Consider the following 13,907-nt stretch of genomic DNA (forward strand, 5'->3'; position numbering starts at 1 on the left):
ATTGATCCCCAGCACTAAAAGCAAACAGAAAATGTTGCTTTCAGCAGACATAGAGGAAGAAATAGAGTTTGTGCTTGTGTTATCATGTTTAATGGAAAGCCAACTATGCTAAGTAGTTTCCCACTGCTAAATCATAATACTCAAGGTTTTTAACCTGTACAGAGAAGTGGCATGTTATGGCTTCCAGTTCTGAAGGTAACATCCTGTGCAAGCAGCCCCCATGGTGCAGACCTGGGACAACATGCACATCACAGTGGGCGTATGTGGCACAGCAAACACATTGAAATCACAAGCCAGGACAAAGAGAAGGAGGAAGAGGCTGGGGGCTTACCACGCACCATCCAGGTCACACCCCCAGTGGCCCGGGGCCTGCCCACTGGTCCAGCCTCCAGCCCTCCCACAACCTGGTGCCAGCTTGTGGACCAATCCTTTGACTTGTGGCCTCTGGGAGACATTCAACATCCAAGCTGTGAGATCAGCACAGATTTGATCCCATCTCTCATCTTTGCTGAAAATCCTTCCCTTTCAAAAGCCTCTCACTGTGAGCTCTTTCGGGCCTTTTCCTACACACAGCTACACCATACAGGGTATCGGTCACTCACCAAGCCTGCGGTGCTTTGTTGCATATCTGTCCTTCAAGAGTCCCGTGGGAGACCCCGAGCTCACATGTGGCTGCCTTTTCATGGTTCCTGTCTCAGTTTCAGGTCTCTCCTCAAAGTCCATCCTTGGCCTCACAATCAGTCACCCTTAGCCCAGCAGGCTACTTCAATTCCCCACACACAGCTTTAAACTGCCTGCGACCTTTACTCTTCATGGATAAGTCTTTGTTTCTCCAAGCTAAACCCCATAAAAGTGGAGAGTTTTCTTTTGTATTTCCTGCATTGATAGCCATACTGACTCCTTTAACTCTGAATATAAGGCCTGACCAAGACACACCTACCTCAAATGGGAGACAGCAATGAATCAATTCAGAGAAGCATCTGCACCATCACCCTTCCCAACCCTGCCCAGTATTTTTCCCCTTCTGCTCTATCTCAGTCCAGCCTCACGCTCTGTGCCACATCCCTCCTCTCCCACACTGTTGCTGCATATCTCTAGGGCCATAATTTCCCCTATAGGTCACCTTCACTAACTGCAAATTGGAGTGAGGATCAGGTCCCAGCTCAGGAAAAGTCTTCTGGGCTACATTCAGGGTTGTGGATGAAGTGTCTCTGTCTGACACAGGTGCCCCAAGCTCCTCTATGGTCCTCACATCACTGCAGTCCAGGAACTTTCCCACTGCAGACAGAAAGCAATGACCATAACGACAGCACCTTCGCTGCTCACTTCCTCCTGCTCCTAAGAACTCTTCCCGCATGCCAGGGACTCACTGTATACTCCAAACCCAGCATTTGCTCCATCCTCAGGAGCACCCTGGAAAGTGGAAAGATCCTCAGTTCCCAGGTGGACCACAGCGAGGTTAATTACTTGGCCCAAATTCACATATACACAAGAAGTAGCATTCACTGCCTGATTGTCTTAGATACTTTTCTCATTGCTAGAGTAAAATAGCCAACACCCCAAGTCAGAGGTTTCTGTCTAAACGCCTCCCTACAGCCTCATGCAATCATGGGAGGCAGGCATTTTGGAGGCAACTGAATACAGAGTTTGAAGCCAATATGCCTTGCATCTTTCCATTTTATTTCATTAAGGCTACAAACCTAGTGGATGATGCTACCCATACCCAGGGTGGGGTTTCCCAGAACCTTGCTAAACCAATCAGGGACTAATTTAATTATCATACACCCTTAATCAACTGCAGCAAACTGAAACACTGAAACAACACCCAAGATTTTCAGGTAGATTTATTTATGCCAACAGGCACTGTTCATGATCATTCCCAAAGTATCAAGCCCTAAATTCTGTGGTCAAGTGTCTGATTGATTGTTCATTTCTCTTGAAGCAACCATCTGTAGAGTTTAAGGCAAAAACAACAGCTAGTAGAGATGTGAGGAAGAAAAAATAGAGGAAAACAGCCTGAAAGGCACAAAAATCAAGAGTAATAGTGCATTGAGGTATGGAGCAATCCTGTGAACAGAGCCCTTAGGCTTCAGCCATGCATGAACTGGTCAGCATCTGGAATGATCAGAACAAGGCTTTGAGTGAGTTGTCTCTTCAAAGTGAGTCCCAGAGGAGGTTTCTAGCCCAAGTAAATTCTCCAGAACTTTGGAATGGTGGATCTAAAGCTGTATTTGTGAAATTTGTAGAGGTAGTTACTATGCACCTCAGCTATATGCATGCAGGAGTGCCTTATAGGTATAGCCAATCTTTTAGCCAAACTTTTGCAGAGCCAGTTATTTCTGTAGGATTATGTTTTATTTTGTGTAATCTATCTATTTATCTTTAAATGGGGAAAGTCTATATATTGCATGAGGTCAGGGCCAGTGACATAGACATTGAAGCCTGAGTTGGTTACAGGAGCACAGATGCCAACACTGTGGCTTGAGCTGGCAGAACAAATGGTAGGAGCAGGTCTGATTCCAATCTTCCAGAAATACCAGATAAAGTTTTTCTGACTGGAGTTGATGTTTCAGTCCACTGAAGCCCCTGGGGGACTTAGGAATTGCAGATTTAGCATTATTAGTGGCAGGATTCCAAACAGCAGTAGAAAGCAGCAGCAGGAGAACTTAGACTAAAATAATTTTGTCCATGGTGACCACGGCAGATCTAAGTTGCCATACTCTTTCGTAATACAACTACTTCCATCCATAAACAGGGTATGCTCAGCATCAGTCAGGGAGCTTATTTTTTAGTCATGGTCTGGTAGGCCCAGCTTGGTGGACAGCTATGTGGCAAGATTGAGTGATCCAGTTAGTCAGGAGGTCGAGGACAATGTGTGGTACCTGGACAGCTGTCTAATCCTAAAGTGAGTTAATTAGTTTTATTGATCAGAAAGATTATGGCCATTAGGGCAATAAGGCAAAGGAGAGAGGCAGCCATTAGTGACCAGATTCAAGTATTTGCACAAGTATGCCACTGGGTGCTCCCAGGGGCTGATAGTCTGAGTAATCATCATTGTTTCTGTAAACTCGAGGAACCAGATTCTATAGAAGCCAGCAGCTCCAAGAAATTTGTGGACTGATTACTTTCTTTTAATCAGTTTCTGCCAGATATTGCAACAGAACTTTTGTGCTTTTCCAACAGGAAGCTTGAGTGTCATTAATCAGAAGTGCAAGTGATATTTTGTCCCAGGAAACAAATTTTTTTAATTTGTTTAAATCTCTGGCAGATTGAATCTATGTCAGTTGACTTTTGAGTTCAGAACTGAGGTCTCTGCAAAGAGGGGTGACTAACAGAAATCAATCAAAGGCAAAAGCAGGTATACTTTAGTTCCAGGCAGGGTACCAGCAGGCTATTGGTGACAGAAGACTACAGAGGGCAATTGTGGTGGTCTTGGCAGCTCAGAGATCTTGAACTGACTTTACAGACAGGAGAGATATGTTTTAGCAATTTGACAGTCTATAAGCATTTTACAGTCTTGTAGCCTCATTTGTTCTTTCTCAGGGAACCATGATGGAGTTGTAAGGGACAGAGAAATAGGCTGTCCCAGAGCCAAATCTGTTGCTAGGGTTCTCCAAAAATAGTGGGAGAGTTCCCAAACCCTTGTGACAATTGAGTAACAGTCCAAAAATGGTGCATGGATTTGGAACCACAGAATGTAAAATGACGGCTACATTGTTGAGAGCACAGAGATCTTGCCCAACGTGATTATTGGTCAGGAATTCTTCTCCAGACCTCTGAGGGAACATGAGAAATCTCAAGTGCATGCCTGCCCATTGGAACCTGGAGAGGTCCTTTCTCCATCCATGAAGGCTATAACCAGTGGGTAGTCAGTCCTCCTGGCTGATGCACCAGATGCTATGGCGAACAGAAACACCAAAATGATACCCAGGATTTGAAGGCAGATCTATTTACATTGATGGGCACTGATAAGGATCATTTCCAAAAATCAGGCCCTGATCTCTGGTGGATTTACATGGAATAAGAAAACAGAAAGTACAGAGGCAGAATGGCTTGTCAATTGGGGATGATTTTCACAATATGCCTCATAGTGAAGCTATGTATCACAATGACCAGCTGTTTCTAGGAGACAGAAACAACTGGAACTGCAACAGGAACTATGATCTGGGTAACTAAGAAACTGAAGTATACTGGCTGAGTACTGGGTTATGTTGGGGGGGGGGTCTTTTGCTACAAATCCATATTCACACATCCTGGTTGCAGACAGCTCAAAAAAAAAAAAAAAAAACCCTGCCTATACGCACATGAGATTTGGGCAGACCTCAAGACACAACCATAACACTCATCCAATACCCTTCACAGGTCCTGGGCTGAGGGCCAGCCTCCACCAGGCAGAGCAGATAAGCCTCCAACTCCCCTGCTCCATGGGCAGATGGAAGTGGATGGTAGATCTGAATTGCTTAGGGGCAATGGGACAGGAGTCCTGGTTATGCAATGGTGAGACACATGGCAGGACTAGGGTAGCCCAGGAGCTAATAGTTCCCAAAACTCCCTCCCTTCTCATGACTCTTAGGGTTTTCCTGGGTGTCAAAGGGGTGATCGGCATGGCTCTTGTGCTCTAAACCTCCAAACAGTCCTCACCTGGCAAAACCACACCAAGGGATCTCCTGCATCCTGTGGATGAAAGGAAATGAAGGTTTATCAAGGTAATGGCAACTCTCCCAGGAAAGTGGAGCCAGATGGAGAGCATAAGAGCAAGTTACTGCTCCGAAATCCAGTGTCAAATGACAGTGTCACCAGCACTCCCAGCAGTAATTGGCATTAAGAGAAACTTGGAACTGCAAACCAGTGATTTTCAATTGGTATTTTTTAAAAAGTAATTGACATTAAGTGCTGCTTAGAGCAGGAAACTGATAATTTGCAAATGACATTCAATAAGAAATCATTTATGCCTATTGATATTAAATAAGCAAGAGCTCACAGTGAGCGCAAAGGGGCCACTAACAGAGCAGGGAGGAAAAAGAGCTGGAAATTCAGTCCAGTCAGAAGCCTGAGAGAATGGAAACAGCCTCACACACAGGACTCCTTCCTTCCCTGCTTCTGAAGATCCCTGGAGAAGGAAGGCGCTGGCTGCAGCAGTGCCATTAAACCCCTAGGCCGAGGGACTCTCTCTCTGCACTAGCCAGCCTCCTGGTTCCAGAGCCTCTGAGAGGGGCCTGATTCCCAGATCTCTTCTCTCCAGGGCTCTGTGGGCCTCACTCCTCAAGCCCACCTCACTCTGCTGACCGGGACAAGGGTACGGAGCAGGGACAGGGTCAATGCGCGCCCTGGGCAGCCTCCTCAACTCGCTCCCCTCATACTCTCTAGAGAGTGCCCCTCCAAGGACAGGGACCAAGGACAAGCCAGTGCAAACCCTGTGGGAATCCTGGACCGGTGGCAGCAGGAAGAAACACCAACTGCGGTGGTCTGTAAGTGACCTCCCACCAGGCGCGGAGACGCACCGGACAGTGCTCATGGCCTCAGCCCCACATCCTCAGCTGTGATGTGCCCATCTCAAAAGTGCTGCCTAATAGCTGGATAAGTGGAGCATACAGCATCCAGGATGACAGCTGGGGAGGTGTGGCTGCTGAGGTCGGCCCTATGAGATGCAGAAGGAGCCCCTCCTTGCGGGCAGTGTGGATTTCACACCCACGACCACCAGTCGTGTACACTGCTTACTAGTCATGCTCTGGACAGAGAGACGGATTCCAGGACTTCGGTGGCAGGCACTGTCCACAGAAGCACCCACAGGAGACTCTGGCACCTGCAAGATCCTGCGAGGCACCTGCACCTGAGGACCTTTCCGGCTAGCCAGCTGCCATTGCACGGAGAAATCTGAGCTGAGTGGCTGGTTACAAACACGCAAAGACTACTGGAACCAAGTGTCACTATAGACCATCAGTAGCCAGAGAGAATAAAAAGACAACAGAAGCAACTGGCAGCAGGAAGCCTCCCTAGAACGCAGAGCACGGGGCAGAAGGAAGGCCGCCCAGTCTCTGCCTGCCAAGGGCGGGGGTGGGAAATTCGCCTGACCTGGGGCTGGAAAACCGGGTACTCCAGAAGATTCCTGTCCCCAAAGGTCCCCAGCTCAACACAAACTAACGAAAGCCATGGCGGATGATGTTATTCAGTTCTTCACTTCCTGGAACTAGACAATCTGATTTCTAAGGTCATCTGGACACCTAATTTAATGAAAGTTCTGGAAAAAGTTAGAATGAGGGAGACTTGCTCAATCAGATATTAAAACATATTTAAAATGAAAAAAATCACATGGTTTCTCTAAGATATAAAGTAAACACAGTAGTCGTTTTCTATTTGTACTTGTATGTGTTTGTAGCATGTAACGTCTGCATTCCCAGTGTGGAGTTGGTGTGGGTACCAAACATTCCCTCCCATCTGAGCAAACCTCACCTCCATACTTCCTCTTGTTTTCACTTTGTTCTTTCTCCTCTAAGAGAAACCATGCAATAGCTAAGTCTATGTGTCAGATTTATTTTACTTAACATTATGGTCTCAAAATATAAATCATTTAAAGAGCAAAATAAAAGAAAGATGACTGAAAGCAGGGAGGGAGGCCCCAGGGATGGTATACAGGGGGAGGCCGGGAGCAGAAGTAATTAGGATGCAATATGTGTGTCTACCAGTTCCTAAGGAAGCACATTCATGATGTGTCACAAACACCTACCGACATTTTATATATATATAAATGAAAATAATGATATTATATGCTTTTAGAGAAGAATTTTATAAGTAGGTCAAAGTAATAAAAAGACTGAAAAGGTAAAGGACTTCATTGTATAACGACTCCATCATTTCAAATCAAGAGCTAAAGATAAACCATTTAAGATAAGATTGAGATTAGGATTTAAGGGAACACATGATAATGGGGAGGAGAGGGGAGAAGAAGGAAATCAGAGATTTAAGATGCGCTATGTGCATGGACCAACTCCCCACAAAGAAGGAACTCATCAGGCTCTGCATTCATGTACCGTCTTTCTTACTTTCATGCCACACAATACCCGACACTCACAGTACAAGGGAGGAAAGTTTTGCTTTGGATCACAGTTTGCACGGCCTTTATTCCACAACCAGCCAGCTCCAAGGCAAGGCAGCATGGTTCGGGGCACCGCTGAAGTGAGCTGTTCATGGCAGGGTGGCAGAAAAAAGGCACAGATCAAGGAGGAGGAGGGATCCTTCCAGGCCACATCACCCACGAGTATGTGGGGTCTTGTGGGGACACCAAGATATAAACTATAATGGGTACTAATTAAAAATCAAAAAGTTCAACTTAGAAAAGCACCAAATAAATCCAGGCTAATACAATTTATTTTTAAAAAGCAATGAGTAATCATTTATTTAAATATAGCTCGACCCTTATCTCAGTTACCTGTTTTACCAAAGCTAATCATAGATTAAAAACAAACAAGAGATGGTGGGAGAGGTAGAGAAGGAAAGAGAAAGGAAGATAAAATAAACTAATAATACCAAAATCATATAGCTTCTATTTTTTAAATGCTGGGGGTGGGAAGGCGACCCTTACAAACACAGCCAGATGCCACGTCTGCTCAGGACCAAGGCTTCTGAAGATGCTCTGTAGAAAATGAACTCAGCTTAGTGCTAGTTTTAGTCTTTGGCATACAGAAAGCCAGTTTTTCCAGCATCGCTTATTAAAGAGGCTGTCTTTCTTCCAGTGAATGTGTTTGGCACCTTTGTAAAGATAAGGTGTCCGAGTGTGTCTGCAGTTATTTCTGCATCTTTTAATCTGTTCTGTTGATCCTAAGGCTTGATTTTTTTTTGTCAGTACCATGCTGTTTTTATTACAGAAGTTCTATAGAACAATTTCAAGTCAGGGATTGTGATGCCTCTTGTCTTGCCTTTGTTGCTGAGAATTGTTTTTGCTATTCTAGGTTTCTTTTAGGTCCAAATGAATTTTAAGATTGTTTTCTTTTGTTCTGTGGGGTATGCTAATGGCATTTTGATTGAGATTGCATTAAATCTGTATAACAATTTTCTCTTTGTTCATTCTTCCTGCCTAAGAACAAGGGATATCTTTCCATGTTCTGATATTCTCATCAATCTCCTTCTTTAGAGTACTGTAGTTTTCAATACAGAGATATTTTACTTCCTCTGTTAGAGTGTTTACTAAATACTTTAGTCTTTCCAATGTCTTTATGAAAGGTGTGGTTTCCCTAATTTCTCTCTCAGTGAGTTTGTTATTTGTGTACAGGAATAACATTGATTTTTGAGTGCTGATTTTGTATGCAGCTATGCCACTGAATTTGATTATCTTAGTCATTTGGTGGAGTTTTGGGTTCTTTATATAGAGCATCATGTCATCTGCAAATAGTGATAATTTAACTTCTTCCTTTCCTGTCTTTATTCCTTTTATTTCTTTCTCTTGTCTAATTGCTCTGCTAATGTTTTCAGAGCTATATTGGATAGGAGTGACAATAGTGGACATCCTCATCTTGTTCCTAATTTTAGAATAAAAGCTTTCAATTTCTGATCATTTAGTAGGAAGTTGGATGTTGGTTTGTCATAGATGGCTTTTATCAGATTGAGATAAAGACCACTTGTTCTAATTTTCTGCAGTTTTTATCATGAATGAATGTTGGAGTTTGTCCAATGGTTTTTTTTTTTTTTGCATCTGTTGAGATGATCATATGATTTTTGTCTTGGCTCTGTTGATATGGTGTATTACATTTATTGACTTGAAAATGTTGAACCATCACTGCATCCCTGGGATGAATCCTATTTCATCACGTACTAAACTAAAATCAAAATGAATTAAAGTTCTAAATAGAACAATAAATCCGTGGAAGACAGAATAGCTAGAAAACATAGGTATAGACAGACACTTCATAAACAAAACTCCAGGTACAAGGGAAATACTACAAAAAATCAACAACTAGGATCTCAACTTATTCAAAAGCTTTTGCCCAGCAAAAGAAATCACTAACAGTGTGAAAAGACAAGGCACAGAGTGGGAAAAAACTTAACCAGTTGTTCCTCAGTCACAGGAACAGATGTTATGTTCTAACATCTAGAACATATAAAAAACTGAAAAAATCAGACTCCTATATTTAAAAACTCAATCCAAAAATAGGCATCTGAGATGAATATACACTTCTCAGATGAGAGAGTACAAATAACAAACATATTTTCAAAAGTTCAAGGTCACTGGTTGTTCAAGAGATACAAATTAAAACAACCCAGACAGAACAGCTATGATCACGAAATCAACCAACAACACATGCTAGAGGGGCTGTGGGGAAAAAGGAACCCTTCTTCACTGTTGGTGGGGAATGCAAGCTGAGGCAACCACCATGAAAATCAATATCTAGATTCCTCAAAGAACTAGTAGTAGGGTCCCCAATTGACCCAGGTATTCTGCTTCCGAGTATAGTCCCAAGAGAATTAAAAGCATCATACCACAGCAATATATGCACACTCATGTTTATAAAAGCACTATTTGTAAAAGCATGGACACAACCCCAGTGCCCATCAACTGATGAATGGATAAAACTGATGTGATTTTTTATACAATGAAGTACTACTCAACCATGAATAAGGATAAACTTGAGACATTTCTAGGTAAGTGGATGCACCTTGAGACCATATTCATTAGTGAAATTGGTCACACATATAAGTATCACACTGTCTCTCTGGTGTGAGAAGTCAAAAGTGTAAACAAGATCCAAAATATATGAGATGTTGTGAAATGGGAAGAAAATGTTCAAAAGGAAAGGGGAACTAAGGAAAGGGGAGAGAGAAAAAGGAAGGAGAAAATAATGAGAAAAAGAAGATAAAATGGAAACAAGGCTTTGTAAATGAGGAGAAGATGGGTTGAAGGGAGGGAAGGAGAATGAGAGAAATCAGGATATATCATGAACAGGTACAAATTCCCTATGATGAATGCTATCATGATGTGTATCTCAATGGTACCAATAAACTTAACATAAAATTTAAAAGATGAGCTCCCCTGGAGCCCAGTGTCTCCTGGTGTCCAGGGAAATGATGCTGTGCAGATGTCGAGTGCCCGCAGGCACCCTCATGGTGAAGGCTGAACCCTAGTGTGCAGCCCTGTTTGGAGGTGAGGGGCCCTTAAACAGCAGGTCCAGGAGAGCTCTTGGGTCACGTGTCATAGTGTGTACTTCTAAGGGAGAATGGGGCTCTCTGCTTCCTGGCTGGGAGCTGAGCGGCAGGCTCTTCTGGGTCCTATATGTTGTCACTGGCTCCAAACAAGGGGCCAGTCATGGACTGGAACTGCCAAAGCACTCAGCTGAAATATCCCTGGCCTCTTTCTGAGTTGATTACTTCAGGTATTTTGTTACACTGATATAAACCTGACTAACACTGTGGCTTCAAGAGCGTGTCAAGTCTACATACATGGGGCCAGGCAGTGGGGATGTATGCACCTTGAGACCTTGCTCACCGTAACAGAGAGTACAGACTTGCACTTGAAGGTCAGGCCCAGGTGGCTGCAAAGCAGAACCAAAGGATATGAGCTGGTGCATGCAGATGTCCACAGCGCAAGGAGGAGACCCTGGGAGATGTCCTGCCCTGGTAGCTCTAAAGACTTGTGTGTGCACATGCATGTGTGTTTGTGTGTGTGTGTTTGTGTGTGTGCATAGATGTGTGTGTGTGTGTGTACATGTTTGTGCAATGAAAAGTGTTGGGAGCCGTGGCACTGTCAAGTCATCAGACGCGGTGATTGCGAGGCCTGTGGGAAAGTACAAAAGCCTGGGCTAGATTACCCCTCTCATCGAGCCCGCCTGTGTGGCACCTGTTTCTTATCACCCCACTAAGTTCCCGCCTCACAGGGTAGTCTGCCTAGCTATTAATCCTATATATAGCCAGTGCCTCCACCCCCGAGAGAGAGAGAGACTGAAGCACAAAAGGAGCCGCGGGGAGCGGACCGGTAGAGGCTTCGGGGCAGACTGAAGCACGGAAGGAGCCGCGGAGAGCGGACCGGTAGAGGCTTCGGGGCAGACTGTATAAGGAGAGAATAAAGAAAAGCCTGACCACCGCCAGACCTTGTTGTGTGTCTTTCCTGCCGGCCGGGAGCGGACATCGACATTTGGTGGCCCGCACGGGGATTGATCAACCCCGAGACGCGGCGGTGGACTGCATTCTCCTACACAGTGCTGCAGCTGCAGGACAGGTGAGTAGAGGATAAGCCTGGGCCCTGGGTGGCGCGCACCTACAGGGTTTGTAGACTCCTCTCAACCTCACGCGTAAGTGGCGGGTTTCTTGGGCCTCACGCGGTGAGTATGAAACATAACACCAGAACTTAAGGTAATAAAAGAGTGTAAAACATAAACATAGAAGTAAAAATAACAGAAGATATATTAAAAATGGGAAACATGCCAAGTAAAGATACACAGCCTTGGTGTTGGTCCTTCGGAGACTCCTAAAGTCCAAGGACCTCAAGGTGGGGTGTAAGACTTTAGAAAATTTCCTTGCAGAGATTGACAGCTTTGCTCCCTGGTTTCTGCCTACAGGGCATGTAAACCTGCCCTCCTGGGAAAAGTTGGGCAGAGACCTTTCCCTAGCAGAGCGGGAGGGTAGAGCTTCAGTCTCTGCTCGTCCATTGTGGGAAATGATACACACGTGCCTAAAGAGTGAGGGTAGTTACGGGGGGAGCTCTCAAGAACTTGTAGAAGTACGCGAGGTGTTTGAACAGGCACAGTGAGGAAGCTCCCGAGAAGGGTCCGTCAAGGAGGGCAGAGATACAAAAGAGGAAGCCGAGGCGCGGTTTGTGTCTTTCCGCAGGAATCGGGACGAGAACCAATGTGGGTCCCAGAGAGGTTGACGCGACAAGTCCCTCGACTGAAGATCAGGCCTGTTCCACCAGAGGCCAACCGCAGACCCAACAACAAGATGAGCCCTAAAAGAACTGCAGGACAATCCCTTTTTGGGGGCCTGGAACGGCTTGCTCCCCTATGTGCTACCCTTGTATACGCATGGCTCGCTCGCATGGCCTACGACCGCGTTTAAAAGTGACAGGCTTCCCACATTCTCCTCCCTAGACAACAACATGTAGCAGGGTAGATGAGTCAATGACGGGTAAGAGCGTGCCTCCCCAGCACGACTCAACCTAAGCCAGGCCCTACCCCGTTCCGCTCGAAAGCCGCTGGATTGTTAGATAAATTTCTCTCCGAGGGGATTCGTGGAGAGAAATGAGTGCATGCCTATGTGCAACCAGGTTCCGTCCGGTTCATTCCTGGCCCTAGAAAAAAGGACGAGGGCCTCAGGGCCTTGGTGGACCCTGGGACGGCCGACCAGGGTCTACGCTAAGGGCCTACGGTGGGCCTCAGTTCGGGGCATAGGCCTCTGCACTCTATCCAGGACGGGCTGCGATGCGCGTAGCCATCATTTAAAATAAAATAGGGGGAGATGTTGGGAGCCGTGGCACTGTCAAGTCATCAGACGCGGTGATTGCGAGGCCTGTGGGAAAGTACAAAAGCCTGGGCTAGATTACCCCTCTCATCGAGCCCGCCTGTGTGGCACCTGTTTCTTATCACCCCACTAAGTTCCCGCCTCACAGGGTAGTCTGCCTAGCTATTAATCCTATATATAGCCAGTGCCTCCACCCCCGAGAGAGAGAGAGACTGAAGCACAAAAGGAGCCGCGGGGAGCGGACCGGTAGAGGCTTCGGGGCAGACTGAAGCACGGAAGGAGCCGCGGAGAGCGGACCGGTAGAGGCTTCGGGGCAGACTGTATAAGGAGAGAATAAAGAAAAGCCTGACCACCGCCAGACCTTGTTGTGTGTCTTTCCTGCCGGCCGGGAGCGGACATCGACAGAAAAGGAAAGTTTAGGGGAGGGACAAAAGATTCCCTTGTTGATCACTCTCAGGGAGTGCGGCCTGTGGAGATAACAGGGCTCTGAGAAAGTATCGGACTCTTTCAGAGGCCAGGCCCCAGGCATAGAGTGCCCAGGCCTCAGCAAAAATCCCATTTCTTTGCAAGAAAGCAGAGAAGTGCCACCACCTGGGGTCCTTAGCTGTGAGTGTCACTCCTCTCACAAATAACCACAGGATGGGCACCGGGGATTTTCCTGATCTACTACCTAGCCCTAGCAGGACACCCTGAGAAAGAGAAGCTGACTTTCCTATCTCCCTGGGAGGACAGGGACAGAGTCGATCTGAATTTCAGTTGAGTCATGTAAAGATGGTGACTTCTCTGTGGCAAAGAATAAAGCATAAAATATTACCAAAAAATCAATGAATCCAAAAGCTGGCTCCTGGAAAAGATCAAAACATCACACTTTTTGCTGAATTGACCAAGAGGAAAAAAGAGAAAAATTAATAGTAAGGAAACTAGACAGCCATATATATGATGTTTTGTACCTAATATAATGTACCAAAGAATAATACAACATGAGTCAAAGCCTCAGTATCAGATCTGAAACTATAAAACTCTTACGAAGAAACAGACAGCAGAAATGCTGGATATGGCAATGATTTCTTTAATATGACTCCAAAAACACAGGAAGCTAAAGAAAAAACAGACAAATTGGTCCTTGAGAAAACTTAAAATTGTTGTGCCTCAACACTAGCAACAAAGTAAAAAAACAACCTGCAGAATGGGAAGAAACATTTGCATATCATACATTTGATAAAGGTTTAGTGTCCATGACAGATTTGTAAAAACCTCTTAATACTTAACAACAAGTTATTCAAAATGAGCAGAGACGTAAATAGTCATTTCTCTGTGCATACATGGAGCCAGTAACGCGGCCTTGAGAGTCACACGAGAGATGCAAATCAATCAACCCATGATCAACAAGACACATGTCATAGCCACGAGGATGCCTGCTGCTTTTTAAAAAGCAGAAAATAACTCGTGTTGAGGACCACATGGCA

General features: G+C 45.2%; 1 long non-coding RNA gene across 1 annotated transcript; it reads left to right on the forward strand.

Moving 5' to 3' along the window:
- The first annotated feature begins 10,710 nt into the window (after nucleotides 1-10,710).
- LOC134478257 (uncharacterized) lies at nucleotides 10,711-12,799 on the forward strand. The gene is made up of 2 exons (XR_010050751.1): nucleotides 10,711-11,203; nucleotides 11,815-12,799. It is a non-coding gene; the product is annotated as an uncharacterized LOC134478257 (long non-coding RNA).
- Nucleotides 12,800-13,907: the final 1,108 nt, after the last annotated feature.

This window comes from Cavia porcellus, unplaced genomic scaffold (assembly GCF_034190915.1).
Source record: "Cavia porcellus strain 051 isolate PalLab524CR breed Dunkin Hartley unplaced genomic scaffold, mCavPor4.1 scaffold_12, whole genome shotgun sequence".
NCBI lineage: Eukaryota > Metazoa > Chordata > Mammalia > Rodentia > Caviidae > Cavia > Cavia porcellus.